We start from the raw sequence: 13,371 nt of genomic DNA on the forward strand, positions 1-13,371 counted from the left end.
GTGTTGTAAGCCAGGACGTTTTGCTCGAATTTGTACATTTAATTGATCCACAAGGTTGCAAGGTTGTACTCTGAATTTATTGTTTTACTCTTTTGAAGGTAGTCCCAAAAAAAAAACGTTGCCATAACCTTACCAGCCGATTGAATTGTTTTTGCCTTCTTTGGGGCACTTCCTCCAGCTTCAGTCCATTGTTTGGATTGTTCTTTTGTCTCTGGAGTATGAAACGACGCTTAAAATCCATATTATTTCGCTTAAAACGATCCAAACAAGCTTGAGAAATGTTCATTCTTATGCGTTTATTTGATCGACTGTCAACAAATGCGGCACGCATCTTGCAGAAAGCTTTTTCTTCTGTAGTTCTTCATGCAAAATTAAATGGACTCGATCATTTGAGATGCCCATGATATTAGCAATTTCACGCACTTTTATTCGTCGATCATTTAATACCATATCATGCGCTTTGGCTACAATTTCTGTTGTTGTTGCTGTTTTTGGACGTCCACTACGTGGTTCATCTTCAATGCTTGTACGACCACGTTTAAATTCAGCAACCCAATTTTTTACTGTTGCCACCGTATTTTTTACTGTTAAGGTGGGTATTAAGTTCGACTTTTTTCACTAAAGTGAAAACTAAAACAGTAAAAAAGGCATAAAATTATACATATTTGTTGCAGATTTTATTATAACTTGATGGGGAATAGCCCAAAGCAAGTTTTCAAAAAGTTTGTATTCCTTAAAAAGTATTATTAGAGAAAAGTAATCGTGAAAAAATGGCGATTTTAGCGGCTAAACTCGAACTTAATACTAACCTTTAACATTAAAAACTTTTTCAGCGGTGGATTATTCCACCTCAGTAATGCTGGTGCCATTTCTGAGTGTTTCAAAGCTTCTCTAAATGGTTTCACTACAATGTGGAACGCCCTTCGGACTCGGCTATAAAAAGGAGGTCCCTTGTCATTGAGCTCAACATGGAATCGGGCAGTTCTCAGTGATAAGAGAGAAGTTCACCAATGTGGTATCACAATGGACTGAATAGTCTAAGTGAGCTTGATACATCAGGCTGCCACCTAACCTAACCTAATCTACTGTTGCATATGAAGAAGCACTTTCGCCTACACTGAAAAAACAGTGAACCCTTTTCCATTGCAAAATGAACTAAACTGTAGTAATATTGACCATGATTTAGCCCTTAAGATTTTTTTCAACTTGTCTAGTTTATAATTTTCTTAAATTTTAGTTCATCTATAACATTGTAGTTTAGTTCATTTTTACAACACCATAAGATTTATATACCCCTACCAAGTTAAAAAGTCAATATTATTTTGGTTTACTTGCTTATTTTGTGGGAAACCCGATAATAAAAGTTGGTTAACAGTCTCTTTAAAATGTCGACGACTAGACTATTTTTAAATCAATCATTCCACAGTACAGAGAAATTAAATAATTAAAGGAACAACAAACCGTTTTACTATTATGAGAATTTTCATACATTAAAATTAAACTATCTTTAAGCAAAAGTACTTTATTAAAAAAACTTATGATGAAAGTTCTTAATACAATGTTTTTTGTGAATAAAAATTATGACCACATGGAACAGAGAGTAGTTCATTTGAACCCGCTGTTTGGACATTTTAACTTATCCTTTTTTATTCATCGTAGGTAATTTTTTCACATATCTTGCTGGAAAAAATGGAAACAATAATGAAAATTGTTAAAAATTAACACCATGTAATGAAATATAATTTTTAATTCTTCATTTTAGCTTGTAACTTACCATATTTGGGACATTTTATCAAATGGTGTAAGGAATTCAACTTTTCTTTGGAAAATGTATCTCATAAAATTTGTACCTGAAACAATTAGAGAAATAATGAAGTATTCTAAATAAACCCATAAAACTGTGTTATCGATGTGAAAGATATAATAAAATAAATATTCTAGTTGAAAGAAAGCCAAAGTTTTAATATAAAACTTACCAATTCTCTATTAAATTGTACGCTGAGGGGAAATATAAAAAGTTGTCCAAATTTATTTGGGTTACTCTGAAATTAAATATTAAATAAAATTATTAAATAGGTTTTCAAAAAATCTAATGAAAAAAATAATAATATGCATAAAAAACCAAATATCTTGCTGGAAAAAATGGAAACAATAATGAAAATTGTTAAAAATTAACACCATGTAATGAAATATAATTTTTAATTCTTCATTTTAGCTTGTAACTTACCATATTTGGGACATTTTATCAAATGGTGTAAGGAATTCAACTTTTCTTTGGAAAATGTATCTCATAAAATTTGTACCTGAAACAATTAGAGAAATAATGAAGTATTCTAAATAAACCCATAAAACTGTGTTATCGATGTGAAAGATATAATAAAATAAATATTCTAGTTGAAAGAAAGCCAAAGTTTTAATATAAAACTTACCAATTCTCTATTAAATTGTACGCTGAGGGGAAATATAAAAAGTTGTCCAAATTTATTTGGGTTACTCTGAAATTGAATATTAAATAAAATTATTAAATAGGTTTTCAAAAAATCTAATGAAAAAATAATAATATGCATAAAAAACCAAATATTCTTGACAACCCTAGACAGTCATCATTCGTCAAAATGACGACACGTAATTTCATTTTCGATTTAAAATGCATTTTAGTCTATTGGGAAATGGTAAATTTAAGCTACACTAATTCGACCGTTTTATGAATTTTTTTTTATTTATTTTATACCAAATTGAATAAGAAAATAAATTCAAGTTTCGTTCACTTTTTCGCTCACGATGAAAATTATATCGTCTTGAAATCAGCCGTAGTCAAAATGACGAAGGATGACGTTAATGTACAAAAAATAAGGATGGCTGTCCAGGGTTAAAAGAAAGTTAAAGAATCCTTACCAATTCACTATTAAATTACAGGCAAAGCAGTAATAAAAATTTGTCCAAATTTTAAGGGGTTATTCTGAAATTAAATATTTTTTTTACATTAAAAATATTACATTAGTTTCCAAAAAATTTTATTAAAGAAATACTAAAATAAGGTATTAAAAACCTGTAATTTTGATTATAAAAAGGTCATAAAAACGTAAATATTCTAGTTGAAAGAAAGTCAATTTTTTAAAAGAAAACTTACCAATTCTCTATTTTTTAAATTTGTTCGAATCCATCTGGAGTTGCTCTGAAATTAAATATTGTTTTTACAACAAAGAAAAACATTAAACTGGTTTTCAAAAAAAAAAAATAATTAACAAATAATAATATACATAAAAAATATTCTTTTTAAAAGAAAGTCATATTAAAAAAATACTTACCAATTTATGAATAAACTATACGCTGAGATATAACAAACATTTTCCAAATTCATCTGGAATTGAATATTATTTTTTTACATAGAATAATAAAAATTTCAATACACTTTCAATTTCAACATATTTCCCTAAATATTCTTAATAATTTTTTTCTAAACTACCGATAAAATATTAATAATTTTCATTTAAAAGGTTAAATAAACAAACACCAATACAGTCGACTCCGCTTTACTGAAACGTTAAAAATGCAGCCATTTAATTTCAGTTATCCGAAGTTTTTGCTAAAGCGGACTACGGATAACTGAAAAAAACTTCCAGTAATGCGAACTTCGGATAACTGAAAAAGTTTCAGTAAAGCGGACTCCGTATAACTGGAAAAAAATCCACTCAATTTCAGTTAACCGAACTTATGACCAATGCTATGTACATAAAATAATAAAAACAAGGTGTTTGATTCCGTGTGTGTGCCATCTACAATTTTACCTTTCAGTTGATTTTATTTACAGAGTGATTTAAACTGTTTTGAAAGTGCCATCTTCACTTGAAATAAAGCGTTCTCAATACGGAGAAGAAAATGTACTCTCTCTCAATAGCGAGAATGTGGCATTTTCAGTAAAGCGAAGTCATACTAATGTGACGAAACTCATTTGAACACAAAAAACTTTTCAGTAATCCGATTTTTTCAGTTAAGCGGAGTTTCACTAAAGCGGAGTAATTTAAATGAAATGGACAGAAAAAACAACTGGGGAATGCGATCGATTTCAGTTATCCGAGGTTTTTCAGTAAAGCGCATTGCGCTAAAGCGGAGTCGACTGTATATGTCTCAAAAATCCAAAATATTCCATGCCTTTATATTCCCTTGTTGCATACCTACTTAAAAGATGCAACAGCCCACGCCAACGCCAACTATACAACTGAAGCATGCCAAACAAAACCAAGCGAAGCCAAAACATTCCTACAACAACAAAAACACATGTGCCTTTATTGAAAACAACACCTCATCCAGCCAAAAACCATCAACGAATAACAAACACACGCACACACAAACCACTAAATGAACAAAAATAAAAACAACCCCACGCTCATGTATGCACAACAAAACTCAAGTAACATCATCTTTACATTAATCACATTCCACTATGCCGATAAAGATCTCTGTACTATGCATTAGTTCATCGCATCTGCTGACAATTTACTCTAAGAATAATATTCGTAAAGGCACACCAGTTTATGAACGATGAAACGTTTAACTTATAATTTGCAAAATTTTCATGAAATGTTATCTCCCATTTTTGACGAAAATATCTATAAATTTAATTACATGTGAACTAAAAATATTTCATTGTGTAATTTTTTACCAGCAATTATTAACTATAGGAATTGTCAGTAAGAAATTGCTATCCACTTTCAAGTTCATTTTTCGTAAAAAAATATTTTCTCATACAAAAAAATCTTGTAGTAAATTGCACTTATTATTTAGAAAATACTTTACATTTCACAAGTAGTTTTATAGCATGACAAACGAATTTTTAACTATCAGTTAAGAAATTTTTTGAGGAAATTTCCATCGTATTTTGTAGGCCATGAACTAAACGATTGCTACTTAGAATTTGTAAAATTTCCTTTCCAGTAGTTAATTTTCGTTCAAGATACGAAAAATGAACTAAAATTCTGGAAAATTCTTGTAATAAATTATTGTAAAAATCTTCTTAAATTTACGAGACACTTTTTTTCTGTGTAACACATTCACCATATCATTATGAATTTCTTGTCCCGATAAACCTTATTTATTTAAATATTTAATGACAGCACGCATCTCTAATTTTTCCATAAAAAAAATTGCGGATGCGTCTGTTTCGAAAACACCTGTTTCTATATGAAGGAGTTGCCAGATCGAAACATAATTTAACATGTGTTCATAACAGTGATGGAAGTTTCCAAAACACTTAACTTTTTTCTGTTTATACCGCGCTTTTTGTGCTAGGCTAAGAACTTTCTGAACTGCCCTCGTATACACCCTCAAAAAATTGCATCTGTAAGATACACTCCCAAACATATTCTGTTTTAAGCATACATATTTTCAGAATTTGTTCCAACAAACAATTGTGTGCACTCTGCAACCATACTATGTTTCACCCTAAGCATATCTTTTTTTAAGGCCCCAAATTGTTAATTCCAGTTTCTAATCATTTGATCTCTCTCTGACGTTTCTAAGCATATATATGTTTGTACGAGATTTCTAAATTAATATATAATTCCAGAGACATTATATTTAAGAAAATGTAGTGTTCTGTTCCGAAATTCGGAATCGCAAATTTTTCATTTGGCCATAATTTCTTAACCCTGAAACTTATAAACTTATGGCGACTTCAATTGGGGAAAATGTGCAACATTCTCGAAATTAATTGCCAAATATGAAGGATACTGTCATAGATTTTGGATACTGTATTCCTCACTATATTATGAATTAACTAACAATAACCTTGGATTGACACTATTATTTGTGTGTAAATACAATGAGGGAAAAAGTAGTGTAACTCCAAGGCAACGTAACATATTTGTGGCGAAATGAAAACGCCTTTCAATCTTGGTAATATACTTCTCTTTAATGAGAAGTTGTTACAAGAGAAATAAATTCTTGCGATTTGCGAATCCGAATATCGGAACATGGTAGAATATGTTCTAACATATTAACATACATGTCCCAAGCATGTTCTATTAGATTATGAACTTTATATGCTTGCACTTAAAAATAATGTGCTAAAATTTGAGTTCTAGACATAAAATTTTTACACCGAAACATATGAAAAACAATATTTTCTCTCCGTGTAAGGACCACCCTCGTATATTTTTAATCCTTAATTCTGACAAAAGAATTGTGGTATGTTCACATCTATCTTTAGCATGTTGGACAGACCTTAGTAAGATTGTAATAAAAACAAATGTACAAAAAAATGCATGCGTAAAAAAGTTTAACACGCTTAACATGCTTACAGCACTATCGCCCAAACTTATTGGAGTTTGGGCAGCAACTAAAAGTGTATTAATATACTAATTTGCAAGCAAATTTCCTTTATTACTTTGACAATTGTATCTTTAAATTTCGTCTGCGACAGGTCGTAAATGTAACTAGAAGTTTGCATTGAAGGATGGATGGAAGAAAGGATGTGGGACTGATTAGGAATGATTTTACACGTGCAGATAGTGGTAATAAGCAACACGAATGTCTAATAATCCTCAGCTGACATAATTGGGACACCGGAAAAATAATGTAATCACGACAGTGTCTATTGTCATGAATGTTATTCCATTATGCAAATCCTGGCGCGGTAAATATGAATTGTCCTTTAATATGTTGATTGTTGTTTTTGTAAAGAAGGATTTGAGACAAGCCAATACACTACACCAAAAACATGGATAAATGTGAATGAACATCATTACAATAAATGACGAAAGAATGATACAAAAAGTTTTCCTTTACATGCAATGACTACAAAGACACATGTCACATGGGCTTCCATCTCTTAGATAAGAAAACAAAAATGGCGATGAAATTTGATGCCATTGGAGGAGGATAAAAAATATTTGATGCCGACATATCAACGAACTATAATTGTCGTTTAATATAAATCGAATATCCAAATATAGAAAATATACTCTGCAACACTGGGCTGCGAATAAATTCGATAGCATTTTATTAGAGCGAAAGTTGTTGGATTGCAAACCAGACATCGATTAACTTATTCCCGTGTAAAAATTGGGGGATCTGATTTGATATGGTTAGATCTGAGCCAAGATATGGTCAGATCTGAGCAGATCCGAAAAATGGTTATATCTGGTCAGATCTAAATACTATGAAATTGGATCTGATCATATCTCAAAAATGAGACACATCTAATCAGATCTAATTTGATATAATTGTATATTATTTGATACAATTGTATCTTTCGAGATCTTTCAACACATAAAAGCCCATAATTTGTATATAAAATGAGATCAATTGTTTTATTTAATAATACAGACAAAAAGTATGTGCATAATAAATATGTTTAATTTAAATTGATCCATCAAAGCTATTTAAGAGAGTTGAGTTAGAGTGTTGTCCAAGGGTTTTTTCGTTTGTTTCTTCTGCTTTGGACTTAGACACGCGACTAAAGTATTACAGCGTTAAGGCAATCTGCAATGAAATTAAGTAAAAAAAAAAACAATTATTAAACAAATATAGGAATAAACAAATATGGGAATATATTGAACTATGTAAGCAAGTATTAGTATTGTTTTGGATCATTCTTCTTTAAGTTGCAATAAAAATTGCCATATAATTGTATGTTGCTTTTAATACTCACATTTAAAGTGTATTCGGGATTAGGTTAGGTATAGAGATAGGCTGTTATTTTAGGCTCATACATACTATTCAGACCATCATGACATCACAGTGATCAACATCTCACTTATCACTGACTGCTGCTCGATTCAATAATTAGCTCAATAACATGGGACCTCCTTGTTATAATCGAGTCCTATCGGCATTTCACGTTGCGCTGAAACAACTTAGAGAATCTTTGAAGCAGAAATGTCACCAACATTACTGCGAGGAGATAATCCACCGCCGAAATAATTTTTGGTGTTGGTCGGAACTGGGATTGAACCCGTGACCTTTTGAATGCAAGGCGGGCATGTTAACCAGTACACCTCTAGAAATCTAGAAAATAGTAAAACAATATGAAAATGACTACTAAGGAAATAACAAATACAATCTACTTACCTACATAATCTCCGCAATAAAGGAAACGATATACACTTTATCAAAGGAACACATTTAAAACAATTATATTAAATTTCTTAATTTTCTCAGCTAGTCTTGCGTTAAATTTGTTTAGAAGTGATGCCCCTGACGGCGTTGACATTTGACATAATGACATTGAGGTTTAGACGTGTATTTCAAAAATCTTTTTAACTTGTTCATGATTTTTTTATTATATTTTGGACCGTATTTAACCCCATATATAGTTAGATATGATGTTATATCTACCATATCTTATTAGATATAGTGCTGTATATGGTCCTATCCAAGCATATATTATTAGATATGCCACACGGATGAAAAAGACTGTTTTTCATATGTTTGGCTATAAACATTATATGTTTGGAACACAATTTTTTAAACACAATATTTTTGAGTGCAAGCATATAATGTTCATAAACTAGCATAACATGTTTGGGACATATATGTTAATATGTTAGAACATATTATGTTTGGGACATAAAATGTTTGTAAATATAATATGCTTGGATGCAAACATATATTAATTTAGAAATAGCCTATAAACATATATGTGTTTAGTAGCTTGGAGCGCTATTTAACAGGGAGCGATATTGAACTAAGTTGGTGGTTGTTGCTTGTTATTACAAAATTAACATTTTATTTTTCCTTGGGCAATTGATCAGCTACTTCTTTGATCCTTACAAACTGTGTGGTCCGCTGTTCGAATCCCCGTCCGGCAAAAGGTAAACTTAAAATAAAAAAATCATAAAATTGAATAATTTCTTCTACAATGTTTGTATTACAGAAAAAGGTGCTAAGAACTAAAAAATCTCGTGGAAGTGAGAAAGATGTGGGGGAATATACAATTAGGCAGAAACAAAATTTTGAGCATTCAGGTCGAAAACCTATGTTGTTAGCACCTATATTACCTGTTTATTTTCATAATTCATTATGATTGTAAATATATAAATAAATAAATAAAATTTTGAGCACAATATTGTTTGGGAGAATTTTTTTTAAGCATATAATATTTTTGGGTGCAAAATGCTTCCAAACATATTATATGTTCACATAATAACATATTGTTTCTTGGAAGACAACATTATTGAATTTGGATGCAAAAATACAAAATGTTTGGAAATTGACTACCCAAACATATATTGTTTAGACCAATATGCTTTGAAACATATTATATATTGGTAGAGATCAAACATATAAATGTTTGGGCAATACCCAAAAATGTATATGCTTGAAGCAAAATATGTTTGGGAGTATATGTTACAGAAGCGATATTGTGCTCAAAATTTTATTTATTTATTTATATATTTACAATCATAATGAATTATGAAAATAAACAGGTAATATAGGTGCTAACAACATAGGTTTTCGACCTGAATGCTCAAAATTTTGTTTCTGCCTAATTGTATATTCTCCCACATCTTTCTCACTTCAACGAGATTTTTTAGTTCTTAGCACCTTTTTCTGTAATACAAACATTGTAGAAGAAATTATTAAATTTTATGATTTTTTTATTTTAATTTTACCTTTTGCCGGACGGGGATTCGAACAGCGGACCACACAGTTTGTAAGGATCAAAGAAGTAGCTGATCAATTGCCCAAGGAAAAATAAAATGTTAATTTTGTAATAACAAGCAACAACCACCAACTTAATTCAATATCGCTCCCTGTTAAATAGCGCTCCAAGCTACTAAATACATGTATGTTTATAGGCTATTTCTAAATTAATATATGTTTGCATTCAAGCATATTATATTTACAAACATTTTATGTCCCAAACATAATATGTTCTAACATATTAACATATATGTCCCAAACATGTTATGCTAGTTTATGAACATTATATGCTTGCACTCAAAAATATTGTGTTTCAAAATTTGTGTTCCAAACATATAATGTTTATAGCCAAACATATGAAAAACAGTCTTTTTCATCCGTGTGGGTTCACTTTTTTGTGGGTGTTTAAGTTTGATCCTTTTCATCTTTTTTCTTCGTATGCTATCAAAAATCTTTGAAAATGGGTTAACGACAACTTAAATTTTAAATTCAAAATCAACTTTAACTAGAAATTATAATCTGTTTTAGGTAAAAAAATTCCTTTAAAACAAAGTGTTGAAAAACATGTCCTATTTTTGAACCCTTTTTATACCCTCCACCATAGGATGGGGGTATATTATCTTTGTCATTCCGTTTGTAACACATCGAAATATTGCTCCAAGACCGCATAAAGTATATATATTCTGGGTCGTGGTGAAATTCTGAGTCGATCTGAGCATGTCCGTCCGTCCGTCTGTTGAAATCACGCTAACTTCCGAACGAAACAAGCTATCGACTTGAAACTTGGCAGTTGTTATTGATGTAGGTCGGATGGTATTGCAAATGGGCCATATCGGTCCACTTTTACGTATAGCCCCCATATAAACGGACCCCCAAATTTGGCTTGCGGACCCTCTAAGAGAAGCAAATTTCAGCAGTTTCAAATAAAGGTAGTGAACGACTAATAATAGCCGACATATATGGACGAGAATTCAACATGGTTTGGCGGTTATAAATTTAAAAAAAAACTTTTCAAAATTTATAAATCTTTGATGAATTTTCAGCACAAAAGCCATGGCACGCCAAATTGTTTTGTATTTAGATTAGCAAATTTACATTCAATTTGTAATTAGGTAGCAAAAGATCTGCTGAAAAATGAAAAATGAAATTTGGTACATGGTGTTAGTATATGGTCTCTAACAACAATGCAAAAATTGGTCCACATCGGTCCATAATTACATATAGCCCCCATATAAACCGATCCCCCGATTTGGCTTGTGGAGCCTCTAAGAGAAACAAATTTCATCCGATCCGGCTGAAATTTGGTACATGGTGTTAGTATATGGTCTCTAACAAGCATGCAAAAATTGGTCCACATCGGTCCATAATTATATATAGCCCCCATATAATGACCATGCAAAAATTGGTCCACATCGGTCCATAATTATATATAGCCCCCATATAAACCGATCAAACATATTACAAACATATTATATGTTCACATAATAACATATTGTTTCTTGGAAGACAACATTATTGAATTTGGATGCAAAAATACAAAATGTTTGGAAATTGACTACCCAAACATATATTGTTTAGACCAATATGCTTTGAAACATATTATATATTGGTAGAGATCAAACATATAAATGTTTGGGCAATACCCAAAAATGTATATGCTTGAAGCAAAATATGTTTGGGAGTATATGTTACAGAAGCGATATTGTGCTCAAAATTTTATTTATTTATTTATATATTTACAATCATAATGAATTATGAAAATAAACAGGTAATATAGGTGCTAACAACATAGGTTTTCGACCTGAATGCTCAAAATTTTGTTTCTGCCTAATTGTATATTCTCCCACATCTTTCTCACTTCAACGAGATTTTTTAGTTCTTAGCACCTTTTTCTGTAATACAAACATTGTAGAAGAAATTATTCAATTTTATGATTTTTTTATTTTAATTTTACCTTTTGCCGGACGGGGATTCGAACAGCGGACCACACAGTTTGTAAGGATCAAAGAAGTAGCTGATCAATTGCCCAAGGACAAATAAAATGTTAATTTTGTAATAACAAGCAACAACCACCAACTTAATTCAATATCGCTCCCTGTTAAATAGCGCTCCAAGCTACTAAATACATGTATGTTTATAGGCTATTTCTAAATTAATATATGTTTGCATTCAAGCATATTATATTTACAAACATTTTATGTCCCAAACATAATATGTTCTAACATATTAACATATATGTCCCAAACATGTTATGCTAGTTTATGAACATTATATGCTTGCACTCAAAAATATTGTGTTTCAAAATTTGTGTTCCAAACATATAATGTTTATAGCCAAACATATGAAAAACAGTCTTTTTCATCCGTGTGGGTTCACTTTTTTGTGGGTGTTTAAGTTTGATCCTTTTCATCTTTTTTCTTCGTATGCTATCAAAAATCTTTGAAAATGGGTTAACGACAACTTAAATTTTAAATTCAAAATCAACTTTAACTAGAAATTATAATCTGTTTTAGGTAAAAAAATTCCTTTAAAACAAAGTGTTGAAAAACATGTCCTATTTTTGAACCCTTTTTATACCCTCCACCATAGGATGGGGGTATATTATCTTTGTCATTCCGTTTGTAACACATCGAAATATTGCTCCAAGACCGCATAAAGTATATATATTCTGGGTCGTGGTGAAATTCTGAGTCGATCTGAGCATGTCCGTCCGTCCGTCTGTTGAAATCACGCTAACTTCCGAACGAAACAAGCTATCGACTTGAAACTTGGCAGTTGTTATTGATGTAGGTCGGATGGTATTGCAAATGGGCCATATCGGTCCACTTTTACGTATAGCCCCCATATAAACGGACCCCCAAATTTGGCTTGCGGACCCTCTAAGAGAAGCAAATTTCAGCAGTTTCAAATAAAGGTAGTGAACGACTAATAATAGCCGACATATATGGACGAGAATTCAACATGGTTTGGCGGTTATAAATTTAAAAAAAAACTTTTCAAAATTTATAAATCTTTGATGAATTTTCAGCACAAAAGCCATGGCACGCCAAATTGTTTTGTATTTAGATTAGCAAATTTACATTCAATTTGTAATTAGGTAGCAAAAGATCTGCTGAAAAATGAAAAATGAAATTTGGTACATGGTGTTAGTATATGGTCTCTAACAACAATGCAAAAATTGGTCCACATCGGTCCATAATTACATATAGCCCCCATATAAACCGATCCCCCGATTTGGCTTGTGGAGCCTCTAAGAGAAACAAATTTCATCCGATCCGGCTGAAATTTGGTACATGGTGTTAGTATATGGTCTCTAACAAGCATGCAAAAATTGGTCCACATCGGTCCATAATTATATATAGCCCCCATATAATGACCATGCAAAAATTGGTCCACATCGGTCCATAATTATATATAGCCCCCATATAAACCGATCACCAGATTTGACCTCCGGAGCCTCTTGGAAGACCAAAATTCATCCGATTCAGTTGAAATTTGGTACGTGGTGTTAATATATGGCCTCAAACACATATGCAAAAATTGGTCGAAATCGGTCCATAATTATATATAGCCCCCATATAAACCGATCCCCAGATTTGACCTCCGGTGCCTTTTGGAGAAGCAAAATTCATCCGATCTGGTTTAAAATTAGTACGTGGTGGTAGTATATGATATTTAACAACCATGCCAAAAGTGGTCCATATCAGTCCATAATCATATATAGCC

The 13,371-nt window shown here is 31.4% G+C and overlaps 1 long non-coding RNA gene across 1 annotated transcript; it reads right to left on the reverse strand.

The window, feature by feature from the left end:
- Positions 1–1,774: 1,774 nt before the first annotated feature.
- LOC142223956 (uncharacterized) lies at positions 1,775–3,352 on the reverse strand. Its single transcript, XR_012718979.1, has 7 exons — positions 3,309–3,352; positions 3,131–3,175; positions 2,896–2,959; positions 2,430–2,495; positions 2,228–2,303; positions 1,977–2,042; positions 1,775–1,850 (listed from the first exon to the last, which is right to left on the reverse strand). It is a non-coding gene; the product is annotated as an uncharacterized LOC142223956 (long non-coding RNA).
- Positions 3,353–13,371: the final 10,019 nt, after the last annotated feature.

Source organism: Haematobia irritans, chromosome 2, assembly GCF_050003625.1.
Source record: "Haematobia irritans isolate KBUSLIRL chromosome 2, ASM5000362v1, whole genome shotgun sequence".
In the NCBI taxonomy this organism is placed as follows: domain Eukaryota; kingdom Metazoa; phylum Arthropoda; class Insecta; order Diptera; family Muscidae; genus Haematobia; species Haematobia irritans.